At 33.7% G+C, this 19,245-nt stretch overlaps 1 pseudogene; it reads right to left on the reverse strand.

Annotated features, from left to right (window-relative positions):
* Positions 1-10,555: 10,555 nt before the first annotated feature.
* Positions 10,556-11,514, reverse strand: LOC122219116 (annotated as a pseudogene).
* Positions 11,515-19,245: the final 7,731 nt, after the last annotated feature.

Raw genomic sequence — 19,245 nt, forward strand, 5'->3', positions numbered from 1 at the left:
CTGAAAGGGTAAATTGAGGCCAGATTGTAAGGGTATTTATACCTGCCACCACTGAGTCATTCTTGGAAGAGTCAGGTACTCTAGTAAATGAACCATTAAAAAAAAAAGTGGTATGTATATACAACCTCTGCAAATTCAAGAAACTATTTATAAAAACTTTAAGGAAAATTCTAAGATGTTACCCATACAAGTAAACATATGAGCAATATTTTTCACATCAAAATAATACTATAGTTCAAAAGAATTATACTTGCATGCTCTATGTCCATTAAAAATTCTTTTTTTCCCAACTGTTTTGAACTTTTTGTTTCCTGAAATTTTGTTTTTAGTAACTTTCTCCAGAATTTTCTAAGCCATATTATTTACCACCCTTGAATATAGTTTTCTGTTTCCTTTTTACAAAATGAAATCCATAATCTAATAGTTAAAATATTGACTCTACTAAGATATTCAAAAAAGGATGCTATATTTTTTACAGTTAATTTTACCAAAAAAGGAGAGTAATGGGATTATCATTGTAAAAAGTGTAAGATCCCAGCCTATTCCTAATTTAAAAGTCAATGACTGTAATGATATATTATTTACAAATATGTGAAATGTGTGGTTAATAAGAAAAATAAGACAGTAATTCCTTCTTTCATATTCAAAGCTATAAATTCAATTCCATGATCTAATACTTCAAAGACACAAAAGACATCTAAAATAACAGACAAACCTATTTCACATACAATTTCTTTAGCTTTTTTCAAGAAGTCTTCTTTTGAAATAATTAGAGTCACAAAAAATTGCAAAAAAATATGGAGATGCCTCATGTATCTTTCAACCAGTTTTCACCAACATTTTCATAACTATAGTATAATATCATACCCAGAAAAATATCATTCGTACAATCAATAAAATGTATCCAAATTTCACCAGTTTTATCTGTACTCATTTGTGTGGAATCACGGGGTATGTAACCTTTTGACATGAAACAATTATTTTCAATTTCTTATCCAGTAATTCCAAAACTTGGGTCATATCTGACAGAGTGTCTGATTCTGATGCTTTCTTTGCCTCTTTTTTGTTTTGTGTGTATGTTTGTAGCATGCCTTATAATTTTTTTGAAAGTCAGTCATGACATATTGGATAATAAGAACTTTAATGTGAGGTTTTATATTGAATTGTGCTGTGCTTAATATTTGTTTTTCCTAAAGGTTCCAGAGGCTCAAATTTCTTTAATGTCCTTGGTTTTATATCCCTTGTTGTCTTTGAGCTTCCCTAATAACACCTCTTTAGATAAGAGTCTGCATCTTGCCACAGTGTAACCCATTGTAACCCATTGTTATTATGCTAGATCCCTATTGGCATGGTTAGTAGGTGTGAGGGTAAGGAAATGGTCTACAATCTGATGATTAAATCTCAGCAAATATTTCTTAGCTTTTCCCCTGTAGGGAAGACAGGAAGACTAGACAGCACTGGAGGAGGTCAGATGCCTCCCCACCTATGTGGGACAATATTCTGGTAAAGTCTTTTTTTTTTTTTTTTCCTGGAGAGTAAAGCTTTTATAAAAAATACTCTCAGTGTATTTCACAATGACTAATTCTCCCCTTCATCCATTACTGGCTCTTTGTTAGGAGAACCAGGTGGAATTCCTGGAGGTAAAACTTATGAAAGTGTGGGCCCTCACTAAGAATGTGGCTCCAAGAGTTTCCCACTGTCAACCTGGTCCACACTTTGCCTCCAGCAATTCATTACACTTACTGTAAGTGATGAAACAAATATGTGACTCTAGTGGTTCTGCTCCAGGTAAGCAGATCATGGACGTGATTCCTTGAAAGACCTATCTATCTTCCTAGAAAGATCTATCTATCTTTCCAGATGTAGAGGCAGCAACTGCAACCTCAGTTCACTAATGAATATAAGAAAAATGTTGATTTTCAGTGTTTTAGCTTTTTTTGTTGTTGTAAATATGAGAGTGATGATTTCCAAGCTCTTTAGATGTCAGAACTGAAGTCAGATGTCATATGTAACCTTTAAGACTGGTCTTTTTTTATTTAACGTGTCTTTGAGAATCATTTAGGTTGTTGTATATATCAGTAATTTGTATCTATTTCTTGCCATGTAGTATTCCACAGTATGGCCGCCCCACACATTGTTTCATCATTCACCTGTTGCAGGATATTTGTGTTGTTTTCTATCTGGGACATTATGAATAAAGCTGCTATGAATATTGTTGTTTAAGTTTTTATGTCAATATAAGTTTTCATTTCTCTGGAATAAAGCCCAAGAGTATAATAGCTGGGTTGAATGGTAGCTGTATGTTTAGTTTTCTTAAGAATGTGCCAAATTGTTTTTCAGAGTGGCTGTGCTGTTTCACATTCCTACCAGCAATATGTAAATGATTCAGTTTCACTGTAACTTCACAATTATTTCACATAAAAATACTGCTACATGTATTAAATATAATTTATTTTATCTTGCAATTGTGCCTAATATTACTACATTTATTCAAGATAGTTCACACTTGAAATTAGTATTATTGTTAATAATATAATTTCTAATGTGTATTGGTTGGTTTTAATGAAAAATTATTTTAAACCCTATACCTAATTTCTCTGTTCTGATTTTTTTTATTTCACATATGTTTAATAATTTCTGTAAATCAGTTCAAAATATATGACACCATGTTAGTTAAGTTTATATATGTAAACTACTTAGAACAGTGACAGGATTACAATATAATCATTGATGGCATTGTTCTTCTTATGTAATTATTTAACTTTTTTCCCTCCCCACTTCTCTTCCCCAGCATGTCACTATCTGCATCAGTGTGTTTTTGTTTGTTTGTTTGTTTGTTTGTTTGTTTGTTTGTCTTTGCTAACGATTTCTGTTAGGGTTCAATTATTCTATTAATCTAATCTATGTTAATGGTTGAAAGTTAGTGTCTTACGGGTCAAGTAAATCAACTGTTGTCTTTAAATAATATGATAATCCCCAAGAATAAATCTAATCATGGGTATTTCAGGGAGGTGGAACTGGTATCTCTTTGAACTTAGATTAATGTTATTCCTCACAGGACCTCCCTTGTCAATGAATCTTATTGAAGCTGCAATAAATCAATGAAAGCAAAGTGTACTTTAAAATTACGTGGACAACTAAGAGAATAACCTTTTAACACATTATTGTACCTTTTTTAGAATCTGTATCTAAAGAAATCATACATGGCAGTGGCACACAGTGTGTTATAGAGATATATAACACACACTGTCAATCAGCAGATACAAAATTAATATATGAGATTATTTAGTTTCTTTAATTATACATGGGTATTCATACTTGTGCAATATTGATACCTTTTTATGTGGCTAAAATGGTTTACTTATTTTTTTTAACATTTATTATTTTTGAGAGAGAGAGACAGAGCACAGCCAGGGAAGGGGCAGACAGAGAGGGAGACACAGAATCTGAAGCAGGCTCCAGGCTCTGAGCTGTCAGCACAGAGCCTGAAGCGGGGCTCGAATTCACAAGCTGTGAGATCATGAGATGAGCCAAAATCAGATGCTTAACTGAGTCACCCAGGCGCTCCATAAAATGGTTTACTTATTTTTTGTATATCTTATAAAATCTAGATAAAAATATTATTTGGGAAATAAATTATGAAAAAGTAAACCTAAACACAAAAATAGATAAATATAGGAAATCTTGTTATATTTTAAAAGAACCCCCCCCCCTTATTGTTTTAATAATGCAATTCAGTTTAGGAAATAAAAAGTTAAATATCACCTTTCCAATATACCTTATTTGAATTATTAAAGTGCAATGAAAAGAATACTGAATTTTAAGACTACTGGCATATCTAGCTTATTTATTTTTTCTACTGATTATGTGCCCCTTAAATATAGATACTATGCTAGTTTTTGGCTTCGTATCCTAGATCTGTCTCTTCTACTCTGAACTGACTTTGTGACTCCCTTTACCATTCTGGGTCACAACTTCTTTCTCTTCCAAAATGCTATCAGATTATATTTATTATTCTGAGCTCTTGTATTTAATATATTTTCTCAAATGTCTATGATTTGAAGTAAAGTGCCTGTGTGCAACTATTTATTTTCTACCATAGAACTTCAATGACTGAAATGTTTTGTTTGGAATCCCAAATTGTATCATAATGTGGCAGACCTATGTAATGCTGGAAATACATGATAAATAAGATATAATTTGTTTTTAACGAATTATAACATAAATGTAAAATAAAAGCATCCAACAATTGTTATGGAAACACAAAGAAGTACGTCAAACTATCATGCTGAAGGTAGAGGTGGGGCAGGTTTCTGGGAAAGATTCACTGAGAAGGTAAAATGCAGGAGAGATGTTTTGAAGTATGAGTCTAAGTTTACCTGGCAGACACAAAGAGCCACTCTGCAGACAACATTATGACTGAAATAACAGATAGCAACTTATTTATGAATTGTTATTAGAATTTGTCATAAAAATTATCCAAAACTTAGAAATAGGCAAAAGAGAATACTAGTGGTTTTAAGTGCATTCTGGACTTGACTTTCTATTGTCTGGGCTATTTTACAACTGAAGGAGAAGATCTTAATGTATGGATTTTCGTCCTATAGATTTAAAAATAATTTATTTTCACTAAAACAAAATACTTTGCAGGTTATATTTTGTGGCTTTGTTAGACATTAACCAGTTTTTAATCTAATTCAGCAATCTAGTAAATTGCCTTATATGTATCTACTTTTTCAAATGCTCCCTGAGGTAATTTTAACATCTTGCTAATTCCCACCTCAATTAATGAGTTGAATATGATAATTTTCATGAGTTCATTTAGTTTGAAGAGTAATCATGATATATCTTTTATTAAAAATACACTTTAACAATTAAGACTATTTTGTTCTCACAAATCATCTACACAATGCAACTTTTTTAAAAAACTGCTTTGTAAGCATTAGGTTTATAAACTCTGAGAACAGGGTTTATATATAACCCCTGTCTGGACAGAGATGACATTGGCAGTTTTATCTATTTATTGAGCAAATGTTAAGAGAGCTAAGGACAGACCAAAAATTTTACAGCTAGTTACAGTATTGTGATCTAAATAATACCCCACTCTTTCACTGAAATCTGTTGAAAGTTAGCCCATCATTCAAGACTTTTTTCAAACGCTGTAAATATTTCTCAGTGTGTTAAAATGAAAAGTTAAGGCCAGAGAAGGTATGAGCCAAACATGTATGAGTTTATGTATCTGTTCCATCAATGAAAGCCCATAAAGAGGCGCCTGGGTGGCTCAGTCGGTTAAGCATCCGACTTCAGCTCAGGTCACGATCTCTCGGTCTGTGACTTCGAGCCCTGCATCGGGCTCTGGGCTGATGGCTCAGAGCCTGGAGCCTGCTTCTGATTCTGTGTCTCCCTCTCTCTCTGCCCCTCCCCCGTTCATGCTCTGTCTCTCTCTGTCTCAAAAATAAATAAACTTTAAAAAAAAGCCCATATGACTTTGGGCAAATCATTTTCCATCAAGTTAGATTAAGAATTAGGTTGGAAATCTTATTTAGCACAATAGATATTCAAATTCTAACTTTTATGATTACTTCCACTTTTGGAAGGCTAATTAGGAGACAAAAGCCGTATTTGTATATCTTTGAATCTGTCATTGTCATGTTTTTTTTTCTTCCATTCACTTATATTTCCACATTATATCCCATGGCATGAATTTATTATATCTGTGTTAAATGATATAATAATTATGATGGTGTAGAGTGGAAGTAAAGTAGCAAAAAATAAAAACCTCAGTGAACAAATCCAATATGATATTGGGCTACCTAACAGCAAATTCAGAAGTAAGAAAGTTCCATGATTGGTTAATTCAGCAGCTCACATAACATGATGCTTAGGGATATGTTTCATTAATATATAAAATAAATGAATTATGTAAATGCCTGACAGTTTTTTAATAGGATAACTATTATGGGTGATCAAAAATTGAAATGTTGTCTAATAGTGTAAATATCATTCGGTTATTCATTTTACAAGATACAAGTATGGACATAAATATAACACCTGTGTAACTAGTTGTAAATTAACACTTTTCTGACAAAAGAACAATTACACTAAATTACTCATAAAGACTATTTCAGTTTCTAAATTATCTGATATGGTTCATAGTTGGTTTAATGTAAGTTTACAAAACTTGTTTTTTTTTTCTTTTTCAAAAGAACTTAAATGGAAAAAATATTTATAAGTCATCTCATCACTGTAAATGACCAAAGATATTGCAAATATTGAATAAATTTTAGACTATCCCATAAGAGAAGAAATCTCTCAAAAAGTCGTGGTATTTTGTGTGTGCCAGCTATTGATGAGGCATTATTTTGGTATAGGGAGAAATTTGTGCTTCATTGAAACCTATGCATTTCTATACTCAGCACACACTTTCAGGTTAGGTGATTCTATCCCTTTGCATAGATTTTCTTTTTTCTTTTCTTTTCTTTTCTTTTCTTTTCTTTTCTTTTCTTTTCTTTTCTTTTCTTTTCTCTTTCCTTTCCTTTCCTTTCCTTTCCTTTCCTTTTTTTTTTACAAGCTCTTTTGCATCTTTATTAGCAGTAGGTAACTGAAAAAGATGTACCTGTCCTCTCACCCTATGGGAAACCAGTTTTGTCTCCATTTCCATGTTTGTTCATATATTACTGAACTATAAATGTATCTGTTCTTCAGATTCTCTTTTGAAGCAGTTACAACTTCTATTTCCTTCTATTGATGAGTATAATCAAAAATCTTTAGCTTATGTTCATTTTTATATTTGTATAAGAGTCATGATTTTAACTTTTATGGAAAATTATCTTTTAATAAACTAAGTATATAAGACTGAGAAACAATGTACTCTTGACTCATAAACATGTTTATTAGAAAATAAAAGTGGGAAGACAATTTTATACTGGGTAGTCAAACAGACCACCTCTATGTGATGACATTTGAGAAGGAAACTGAGAATCAATCACCTTTTTAATAATTTTAATTTGATCTGGAGATCATTCTGCCTGATATTTGGAAAGTGTGTTGCGGTACAGCAACATTGTAGGAAAGAGATCAATTAGAAGAGTTTTTTAAACTTCTCAGTGGGAAATGATTGCAGCATGGATTGGTATACAGGAGATATAGGAAAGTAAACAGTTTAATGAATGTTGCAAGGGCAGCAATATTGGTGGTTTAGATATTATGGCTGAGGCAAAGTGACATAGGTATTTGGAATGACAAAGAGGTTTTGACTGAGCAAGTAAGAGAGAGTGGTGCAATCTACCAAAATGTGGTATCTGCAGTGTGAACGGAATTTTTACCAAGTGAATTAGTATCACTGCATAGATTTTTTTTATAGTCAGCCAAATATTTATTTTAATTTTACCTGTAGGATTGATGATTTTACCTATTGCTTAGGTGAATTATCAAATTCCAGGCCATTTCAATGTGTTTATTGTATGATTTTTATATAATAAAAGTTTATAAAATGTTCATGACACCAACTACACAAAAGTAGCATGTTTACTGTTTGACCTGTATCAAGAACCCAGTAAATAAATTCTCAGATAAAACATTTCTTTGGCAAACTCAGGTGCTAAAATTCAAATTTAGAAGTAAATCAATATTCAGATGAGTTATGATAGGAAATAATATAGCTAACAAGGCCAGTGAAAGTAGTAAAGTGTTGAAGAAATTCTCTTGAGAATTGTGAAATAATCCTTATATTTTGAATGAATGATATTGAAAGAAATAAAGCACAGAATATGTGGAAAATAGGAGAAGAGAAAAGGGAATGCTATTTTGAACATGAACAGATTGCTCCTACAGGCATTTATGCAGAAAGCCTTTTCTAACAGCTCTCAAATACACACCCACACTTTACAGTTCAGTGAACTCAATTTGAACAATAAATCTATACCATGACCTGATGCTGAAAATAATGTAAACCAAAAAAAAAAAAAATCTTGACAATACTTCTTTAAATTCAGATTAATGAATATTTGTGTTTCAAATAAGTCTTCACAAAATAAAAGTGTTAGCACATAAATGAGATTATTTATTAATGATAAACTGAATGTAAGAAACGTCTTAAGATGCTTAGGAGAGTCTTTGCTATAGAGATTTTCCCCTTCATAAAATCAAATATTTTAGAGTCAGTTCCCAGCATAGGATTTATTGGGTTTATTAGTTTTCATTAAATTAAATCCTAAAAGACTGAAATTAAATATCTTTCAAAATTACTCAAACCTATAGCGGTATACCTGGTATCTGGTGGACAAAGGATTCCTCGGGTCAGAATTTACTGTTCAGTGGAGAGATCAGAAAAGCATGAAGCAGGATGTAACAAGGGGAACGCAATGGGAAAGGCAGCTACATTTTCTTCACTAGCATAGTTACCATACTTTTCAGTTATAAAATAAAAAAATATATATATGCATGAATGCATGTATGTATATTAAATAGGAGGTAAAAGATAGAATGCTAGATGTTTTTTGTTTGTTTTTCTTTCTTTTTTTTTTTTTTTTTTTTTCTGAAACAACGTAGGAGGGGTGCCTGGCTGGCTCACTCAGAAGAGCATGCAAAACTTGATCCCCGGGACATGGGTTTAGGCCCTGTGTTGGGTGTAGAGATTACTAAAAATATATATAAACTTTGAAATAATACAGGAAAGTTGAGGACTTAATATTGTTTTACCAACTCCTCTCGCATCATGACCCCTACAACAATGTTTTAACGCATCACATTCCTATTACTCAAACTCCAAATCAATACGAGTTACATTCCTGCAGTGCTAAAGCTAAAATTTAATAAAGTCCCTTGGTTTATATTTCTTAAATAATGACGGGTGAGGAAGTCTTCTTTGAAATAGAAGAAATCAAATAATTCTGAAAAGATTAATTGAAAAATTCATAAAAGTTTCCCACTAGGACGGTAGTTTGTGAGAGAGAAAAAAAAATACAAAAAAAAAGTTCTTGTGTTCATATATTTACTGTGAAAAATTTCACCTGCTGTTAGCTTCTTTGTAATAAAAGAAAAACCTAATAGAAAAAGAAAGTTTATAAGTTATCAAGAAAATATTAACCCATTTCACATTAACAGAAAAAAATCATTAAGTGATATAATTTTATCAGTGCAAAGATTTTAGAAAGTAAAATATGTTCTTCAATTTTCATTTTGTATTACACTGTGAAGGCAAAAATGTTCTTATTCTATTTCCTTTGTTTCTGAATAATCATATTATTTGAAATGTTTATATTTACAGATAAATTTCTTGCATTTGACAATGGACACTTTCATATAATGGTTCAAATTGATTTATCCTAAGATACTTTTAACATACCAGTTAATTATAAGCAATACTGAAACAGGCATAGTAAACATTAGTATACACAGTATACATTAGTATAGTGGTTGTCTACATTAGGAAAGTTTGTTAGCTTATATTTGGAGGAAAAATTCCTATGATATTATACAAAAATATTTTATGTGCACAAAATATAATATATAATTCAGTTTCATTTTTTAATTCTGCCATATTTCTACTTGTATCTATAGTGGTAAAATGTTATACAGTTTGTTTAATGTGTATTTGTCCATCGAGTCTTTAAAAATTTACTATGAATTAAAAAATAAATACTTTTAACATGCACATTTCTTAAATTATGAAGCTAGGGATATCTCGGTTTCTCTACCTCACTACCGTCATCTCAGCTAGGCTATAGCAATGGCCTCCAACCAAATCTCTGTCTCTATTTTTCATCTCACTACAGTCAATTTTGTATATAGCTTAGATTATCTTTTAAAAGAATTCTATCTCCATCACATTCAAAATACAATAAACTATTATGTTCCTGCCATGTAAAGTCCCACCAATCATCTTGTCCCTTTATATCTCTCTGATCTTTTGTCCCTTTATCCTGTGCCTGACTCTAGCTCATGAACCCTGACAACATTGGCCGTCTTGTTGTTTATCACTAGATTATTCCAGATTTGGTTCTGCTTCAGTACTTTAGCACCTCCTGTATGGTATGCCCTAAATAGCCCTCTCACATATCTTCATATCATTGTATGGCTTAATCTTTGCTCAAATTTACCCGAGAGAATTATATTTTTACCATCTTTTCTAAAAATCTCACTGTTTAATCACTTTCTATTATCCTACCCTGATTTTTAAATTTGTATTATTTATTTATTTATTTATTTATTTATTTATTTATTTAAAAAGGCACATTTATTCAGAGTCATGATCAGACTATTACATTTAGCAATCAACAGCATGGGAGCAAAAAAATCTACATTAAAACCCTTTGTTGGAATGCTTTACACTTTCCATTGAACAGAAACTAAACCTGTTATACAATTAGTCACAAATTTAGCCCTCGAGTTTTTTGTCCATACACATGAGTTTTGTCTAAAACATGTCTTCTTTGTAGCAGCTAGGCCCTGCCACCACTGTGCTTGGCTGAGTTGACAAATGTGTTATAACCTGTGCCTTCTCTGTCACTTCTCTGGCTCTCCTCTCCTCCTAAGCTTTGTGTCCTGCCAGTAATTAAAATCTTCTGTCACTGCCATAGCTACTGCTGCTGCTGGAACTGCCATAACCACCTTGGTTTTGTGGTTTGGCAAAGTATTGGCCTCCACCAGCATGGGAGGCAGAGCTTCTGCCTCCAAAATTTCCTCCTTTAATGGGTCCAAAATTTGAAGATTGATTGTTGTAATTGCGAAAATCATTACAGCTTCACCACTTCCAAAGTTGCTTCCATCATTACCAAATCTGTTATAGCCATCCCCACAGCCACCATTATTCACCACCACCTTGACTGCCACCAAAGCCACCTCACCTACTGATGTTTCCTCCACAACCAAGGTTGTCACTCCCACCAAAACCACCTCCAAAGCCACCACCAGTTTCCAGAACCACTTTGACCTCCTCAGCTGGATGAAGCACCAGCCATCTCTTGCTTAGATGGAACTTCCCTTACTTCACAGTTGTGGCCATTCACAATATGGTGTTTTTGAATGATAGTCTTGTCTACAAATTCATGGTCATCAAATGTTACAAAAGTAAAGCCTGTCTTTTGCCACTGCCTTGGTCAGTCTTGATTTCAATCACTTAGGTTTTCCCATACTGTTCAAAATAGTCTCTCAGATGATGTTCTTCAGTGTCTTCTTTAATGCCACCTTCAAAATTTTTTTTCATAGTTAAGTGGGCACCAGGTCTTTGAGAATCTTCTCTGGAGACAGCCCTCTTTGGTTCTACAACTCTTCCATCCACCTTGTGTGGCCCTGCATTCATGGCTGCATCCACCTCATCCACAGTGGCATAGGTGCAAACCCAAAGCCTCTGGAACACTTGGCATTTGGAACTCTCATTACCACACTGTCCATAAGCATTCCCCATTGCTCAAAATCACTCCTCAGACTCTCATCGGTTGCTTCAAAGCTCAAACCTCTGATGAAAAACATCTACAGCTGTTCAGCATCTTTAGGAGTCTCTGACTTAGACATGACGGCAGTTGGGGCAGGGGAGAGACTTTAAAGATGCTTACTCAGCAGCATCCAGGGGCAGAAACGTTAATTTTTTTTAATGTCTATTATTGGTGTGTGTGTGTGTGTGTGTGTGAGAGAGAGAGAGAGAGAGAGAGAGAGAGAGAGAGAGAGAGACAGAGAGAGAGTGAGCAAAGGAGGGGCAGACAGAGAGGGAGACACAGAATCCAAAGCAGGTTCCAGGCTCAGAGCTATCAGCACAGAGCCCAACACAGGGCTCAACCTCACGAGCCCAACCACGAGATCATGACCTGAGCCAAAGTTGGATGCTTAGCTGACTGAGCCACCCAGGCTCCCCCTGCCCTAATTTTTATACCCACCATCACAATTATTATGAAGGTGAATTAATAAATAATGTCTACTAAGTGACAGGGAAAAGAGTTTAAAGTTGGGAATAGAAACAGTACCATAGTCTCAGAGCAATTAAAATAAAAAAAAAATATATTAGTCATTGACCTTAGAACTTTAGAGACAAATGATGGCAAAGGCAACAACATTGTCATTTTTTCTTCAGGAAAGGCAAAATGCAGTAAGACAACCAATGAAAAGGAAATGAGAAGTGTAGATAATATATGTGTTTATCATTGCTATTGTTTGGTTGATTTTATTGGATAAATATCTTCGGATGATGTTATAAATTGAAGAAATAGTAAGTAGAAAAACTAGGTGACTACATGGGCGATAGAAGAGATTTTGATGAAATAGATATCTGAGGAAATTAGGGAGAAAAGAAATCTGTGCAGGCATGAAAACAATGGCTTTGAGAAGGAGGCACTCCTAATCCAAAGGCTGCAGAAAAGCATAAAGGTTATGAAAGATACAAAGGGATGAATTATATCCAATTAGACTTCATGCTAAAGTACTGGAAGTTATCTGGGACCCAAATGATATGGAGGTCAGGTCAAAATGTCTTACTTATCATCTTGGTGTTGTGATTATTTTTCCTTTTAGAAGTTAGCTTCCAGTCTATAGAAAAGAGGAGGAAGATCGGGAGATTACATAGTTCGAATTTTATAAGGCAAAGAGGTCTGTAAAAAACAGGAAGAGGAAGTCAAGCACCCTGCTATAGGAGAAGAAATGAGGCCAGAAAGGAGTCTGATATATTCTCTAAGTTTTCATGGAACAGAATTCCATATTTTTTTCAGGAAATAGAAAATAGAGAGGTAAACATTTAGGTATTAAATCTGCAAGCATCATCATCATCAACATCATTATTATTCTAATAACCTTTATGTTTTAAATTTACAGTAAAATTTCAAAATAGTACAGAGAATTACCATCTACCTCACATCCACTTTCAGCAGTTATTAACATCTTACATTACTATGGTACATACTTATAGAGGATACATAATATCAAAGTGACCTATCACTGTTGATGTTACACTTGATTAACTGCCTGACAGTGTGTTTTCAGGTTTCTCCACCGTAATGTTACTCTTTTCCTTCTCTTTCCATACTTTACTTTTTGGAAGGAAGTCACTTATGTGCAGCCCCTTCTTGAATGGGGCAGTATCATCAATTGCCTTAAATGTGGAGAATAAATTATTTGGAATTATTCTGCATAGATTTATCTCTTCTCTCTCACTTATTAATCATTTGTTTATATCATTATGAATTCATGGATACTTATATTCTACACTAGGTTATAATCCAATACAATCTTTTTTTTTCCCCTTAAATAGTTCTGACTTTCCCATTGAGCTCTCTTTCTGTTGGATCCTGTATACTTTTGACTTTTTCCTAAATTATAGTCCCTTTTTTGGTTGTTATTGTTTGTTTTAGTACTTTCCTACTTTCTGGAACTATAAGATATCCAGGCCCAACTTGTCTGTTTCCCTGGTCTTATAATCATTGATTTATCTAGAAATTTCTTGTTCTCATATTGAAGAATGTTATTAGAAACTAATATACGGGCACTAACTATGCTTGTACTACTGGAGTATCTTTGTTTCCAGATGCTTTTATCTGACAGAGCAAGGAAACATATTTGTGTTTTATAATCAGTGGTTATATAAGTATTTATAAATATTTCTATATGTAACCATTTTTATTTATATTTAGCCAAATACCATTCATTCTGTTGTTTCCAATTTTAATCCATAACCTCTTGGTTCATTCTAGCCTCCTCTTGTTGCTTATCTGTAAACTTCCACCCCAACAGTTAGAAAGCTATCTGCAACAATCAGACATCCATTTACTTAAATTGTTAGAAGCCAATATTAATTTATAGTGGTTTTAAAGTTGCTGACCCATATCCCCATGAGAAGCTACTTTATCATCTAAAGTACAGTGTTTATGCCCACTCTTTTTGCCTATAGTCTGTTAGGCAGCAGTAATTCCCAAAGACTTAGATCAGCACCTTTTTGTCTTCTCCCACCAGTGAAGCTTTTTCACACTTGTTTAAAACATCAAAATTCTTTTTATATAGTTTCCTGTGGATCGTGGGACTCCCTGATCTCTTATTGATGTTTTAAAATTCACATACATTAAGGTTCACTTTGTGTTCTGTATGATTCTAAGGGTTTGGGAAAATGTATAATGTCATATGTTCACCATTTTCCATATAAAAATACACTCAATATGAAAAAAATACATTTTGCCTTTTAATAACTATCCTTATGTCACACAGAATAGTTTCACTGCCCTAATAAAATTTTTTTGTGCTTCATTTATTTAATCTCACTTCTAAAAACCCTGGACAACCATTGATGCATTTTCTGTCTCAATACTTTTACCTTTTCCAAAATGTGTAAATGATATTATAAAAAATTATTTCACTTAATGATATGCACTTAAGAATCATCCAAGTTTTTGTAAAGATTTATAGTTTATTTCTGTTTATCACTGAATAGCATTCGCTATATGAATGTACCTCAGTTGTTTTTCCATTCACTGTAAGTCTCTGTTATCTTTATTTTTTTTTTTATTTTATTTTTATTTTTTTTATTTTTGACACAGAGAGAGACAGAGCATGAGCAGGGGAGGGACAAAGAGAGAGGGAGACACAGAATCTGAAGCAGGCTCCAGGCTCTGAGCTGTTAGCACAGAGCCTGACGCGGGGCTCGAACTCACGGACTATGAGATCATGACCTGAGCCAAAGTCAGATGCTTAACCTACTGAGCCATGCAGGCACCCCAGTCCCTGTTATCTTTAAAGTTTTATTTCCATGTACTTTTTTTTTTCTAAATGTCCACTGATTCTACCAATCCTTCCTACTTAGCAGTCTTTACACCCATTACACACAGATACACATACATACACAAAAACACACACCTATGTATAGTGGAAATTTAGCAATTTCATCAAAGTAGTCTCAGCCTCTATTATTCTCAACCTCAACTAATATAATAATACTTTGCTGCACTCTCAGAGCCAGTCTGACTTTCCTTGAAATCAGTGTTTAAGTCTGTGCTCTGTCAAAACTTCAAGTCAAATACAAATGTCCCCTGCTTACCTTACTTCAAGGGATTTCTATTGTGCTCAGTATAAAGATAAAACCACATATCAAGCCTCTGCAAAGCCCCATGTAATTTGGACCTACTATAACATATTCAGTATTTTGAATATAGTAGAAAACAGTAAAATATATAACACACATAATATATTTTCAATGTTTCTAATGAAGTTACGTTTGATAATTCAAAAACAGATACTTTAAAGTTTTTTTTTTTTGAGAGAGAGAGCACACATGAGTGAGAGTGCAAGTGGGGGAGGGGCAGAGAGAGAAGGACAGATGGACAGACAGAGAATCTCAAGCAGTCTCTGCAGCACTATCAGAGCAGAGCTGGAGGCGGGGCTCCATCTCAGGAACTATGAAATCATGACCTGAGACCAAGTCAAGAGTTAGAAGTTTAACCAACTAAGCCATCCAGGTGCCCCAAACCAGATACTTTAAATCACACCTCATTCCTGTTGTAAATTCCTAATTGTCTTAATTCTCTAATCTCTTCAGAGACTGGTGGTGTATGGAAGGTATTTGAGGATGTTATGGGTTTTGTTTTTGTTTTGATTTTTGTTTGCTTGTTTTGCTGTTGTTATTATTTTTTTATCACATGTACACAAGAATGCATGACTCTGTAATGTTAATTTGATTTTTATATTAAATCTGTATCTGGAGCAAGTCTTGTGTTCCAGGTAATTCCATTACCGAAATGAGACTATGGCTTTTCTTTAAATTTCACCAAAAGCAAACCGATGAATAAAGACTGTGTAGCAGACTATGGTAGCACACTCTACTGAAAGTTAGGGACACAGAGACATTTACATTTAATAGACAGGAACAACAACAAAGGACAAAGAATTTTCATGTAGACCATGGTTTCTCTAAGCTTCTCTTCTCTCCTCCTATTTCTCTGCCATTCTCTGACTCTTAGGGTTTTCTTTTTTTTCCTTTTATTAGAGACACTTCCTTTGCCTCCTCCCTGATATTTAATTATCTATAATTGAGAGCAATTTATCTCTGCATACTCTATTTAGTTCTTTGTATAACTGCAGTAGTGAAAGACTCATTAAAATATGGCTGTCATCTACTCCAGGAATCCCCTTTGCTTAGAATTAAGGAAGTAGGAAAAGTTGCATTGTTCCATCTTCAACTCTTAGAAGCCAACATTAAGTAAAACAATCAGTTCAGAGAGTTAGTTCCAGCCAGCATGAATTGATCAATTAAGATCAAAATGGCCATAAATGGTTTGGTTCTAAATTATGTTTTTTCCCCTGTATCAATATTAGATAGCTGCACAATACATTTTTAAAAAAATCCTTATATAAGTATTCTCTGTAACTATAATTAATTTATAGGTGATAAGAGCTTACACACATAGAAGTTGATCAAAAATTAGTTAGAGATAGGAAGAGTAAGTCATTTGAAATCCTGGACCCAATTCCAATGTGTGAAGAGGGGTTTCCCCACACCAACAAAGAATTCTTAGATACCAGTTCACCTCTATTCAACTTAATTCTGGCTTTATCTACCTGGAACTAGCAGTAGAGTCCGCAGGTAAAGGCCTCGGGCAAACAAGACTGCCCCTACTTCAGATGCCAGTTCCAAATCCAGGTTGTTACCTATGCTTGTGACCAACTGGCTACAAATTAGAGATCCAAGAACTCCCTTCAAGTCAGAATGCCAATCACAAGTCCATGTTGCTACCCATACTCCTGACCAAGTGGTTATAAATCAGAAGTTGCCACAGCCCCCCTCCTTGGGTTGGATTTGTTTGCTAGAGCAGCTCACAGAATTTAGCAAACTCATTTACTTATTAGATTACTAATTTACTACAACGAATATTAAAGGACGGGAATCAAGGCTCAAATGAAGAAATACATAGGGTGAGGTCTCACATGAAGAAGAATCTATCTTCCTGGGGTTTATGACATGACACAGTAGCACATGGAAGCGTTCTGGTTCCCCAAACCTGGAAGTTCTATAAACCCCCTACTTTTGGATTTCTGTGAAGGCTTCATTACATAGTGATGATTGATTAATACCTTAGCCATTGGTGGTTGATTCTACCTCGAGCCCCTCCCTACTCTCTAGAAATCAGGAGGTGGAAATGAAATTTTCAACCCTTTAGTTCACAGATGGTCTCCCTGGCAACCAGCCCCCATCCTTGGAGCTTTCCAAAAGTCACCTTCATTAACATAAACGCTTACTGGTGTTAGGGGCTTGTTATGAATAACCACACACCCATTTCACCTTTATGGCTCTGAAATGTTTTCCTGAACTAAAGAAAAAAAGTGCTCTCCATGCTCTTATCACTTAGAAGATTCCAAGGGTTTTGGGAGCTGTGAACCAGGAATTGTAATGAAGACTAAATACATATGAGAAATATATTTTGGTCAACTGAATATTAACAATATTGCAGTAAGGATGAGGATCTTATGAATTAACACATAAAGAGCACTCAGCACAGTATAAGCGTATAGTATTAAGTCAAATCACTTTGCTTTATTCATCTTCAGGTATCAGAACACAGCACAGAGAAGTCTCTGTGGAGATTTTCAGCCATGGTGTAAATATGGTTTAAATTTGAAGACAATACAAAAAAAATCATTTACTACACTTTGGCTAGCAAAAGGTAACTGTAAAAATGTATAAGTATATATACATACACATATATAAATTATAAATTATAAGAAAAATCTATAGGAAAAAGAAACCCTGCTTGACTGATATTATAGTTTTTGATGTTGAGTTTCAAAGCACTTAATGCCAAAAGGGGTAACCTGCACTTCTACTCACTTACAATGCTTTTTTTTTTTTTTAACATTTTCTGGCTTAGCTCCCTCTGCGTCTAGCAATGTTTGAAGTTTCTGTGTCTTAAATGATTTTTGGTTTACTATTACTACATTCAATTACTACAGTTTAGCAATGTCGCTCCATACATTTATGAATTATTTTTTTAAATATTGCCATCAGAGCTATTGAAGGTATTAAATATATATATATATATATGTACAAAATTATAAAGAAATAAAAAGTAAATTTTATGTGAACAAAGAGAATAATTCTTTCCCTTTTTTTTATACAGTATAGACAACTATTAGCTGGTTATAGTTGTGCTTTGGGGGAATCTTTATATTTTTATTATGGGAGACAGGTTTGTTATTAATGTGAAATATTTCAATCAACACAGAATATCTCATAATTAAATTGAATCTGACATTAAAGTAATGAATTAGCATGTCATCAAACATTTTTATATATGTAATAACTTTCATCTAATTATTATAAAATAAATTTCATCTAAGATTCTTAATCATAAAACAAAGCAGGACAGTGAGTTATTTTTGATAAAGTGGGAAACTAAACCAAAAGATCAAGAGCCACAACAAAAAGGGACACCAAGAGAAGATTAAAAGAGAGAGCGTTGGTAGAATAGGTTTAAAAGATTAAAAGCTGAACGGAATAGAATTTTTAGATAAAAAGAAAACCACAAAGAGACATCGGGAATATGACAACAAAGATGCAGTAGAAAGCATAGTCAAAAATTAAATGAAAACGAAGGTGAATGCATCTTTTACAAAAATCCAAAGAAGGAGAACAAAGCAAGAAATGCTAGTAAAGGGAAGAAAAAGATCAAAGATAAGCATATTAGATATACAACAGATTAAGGAGAAAATTCAAGTTAACCTTATCATACAAGATTCTTGATTGCAGGTGAATGTCAGATCACTTATGAAGTTTTCCAAAATGAATATAACAATTCTTGAAGAATAGAGTGTGTGTGTGATGCATGTATATTTGTATTTCATACATATGAAAACAAGTTATTTTTAATATTTCCTTTTTTATTGTGGTAAACACTAACATGATATATACTCTCTTAAATTTTGTTGTATTATTAACTATAGGCATTATGTTGTACCATAGATCTCTAGAACTTATTATTTATCTAATATAAATGAAATTTTATGCCTTATAGAAAACAACTCTCCATTTCCCCCTCCCCTCAGCCCCTGGAAACCATCATTCTATTCTCTGATTCTATGAATTTGACTTTTAAAAAAAAAATTTTTAATGTTTATTTCTGAGACAGAGAGAGACAGAGCATGAGTGGGGGAGGAGCAGAGAGAGAGAGAGGGAGACACAGAATCTGCAGCAGGCTCCAGGCTCCAAGCTATCAGCACAGACCCCGACGCAGGGCTCGAACTCACAAACTGTGAGATCATGACCTGAGCCGAAGTCAGTCG

This window comes from Panthera leo, chromosome B2 (genome assembly GCF_018350215.1).
Source record: "Panthera leo isolate Ple1 chromosome B2, P.leo_Ple1_pat1.1, whole genome shotgun sequence".
NCBI lineage: Eukaryota > Metazoa > Chordata > Mammalia > Carnivora > Felidae > Panthera > Panthera leo.